Consider the following 337-nt stretch of genomic DNA (forward strand, 5'->3'; position numbering starts at 1 on the left):
GACTAAGTGGACCAGGTACATTCAAAGATCTCCTGTATTCTGACGTCTGAAGAACCAGCAGTGCTTTTCATCCATATGTTGACTTGTGCAAGGAACATCGCTTTACACTGGACGACAAATTCAGACCAGATAATAAAGCTATATTCCGTCTTATCGGAAAGGTTAACAGTAAAGAAAAACTCAAGAAAATTATTGAATCTATTCTCCGTAATCTTCAGGAAAAGGCAAAGAGAAGGCTGAAAAAAAGTCAGCATTTGGAGAATGGAAGGGAATGCATTAACTCACTCACATTTCCCCGAGAGGTCAATGATAAAATCATTGAAATTTTAAACTAGGG

The sequence above is a fragment of the Notothenia coriiceps genome, unplaced genomic scaffold (assembly GCF_000735185.1).
Source record: "Notothenia coriiceps isolate Sejong01 unplaced genomic scaffold, NC01 NC01_scaffold00019001, whole genome shotgun sequence".
Taxonomy (NCBI): domain Eukaryota; kingdom Metazoa; phylum Chordata; class Actinopteri; order Perciformes; family Nototheniidae; genus Notothenia; species Notothenia coriiceps.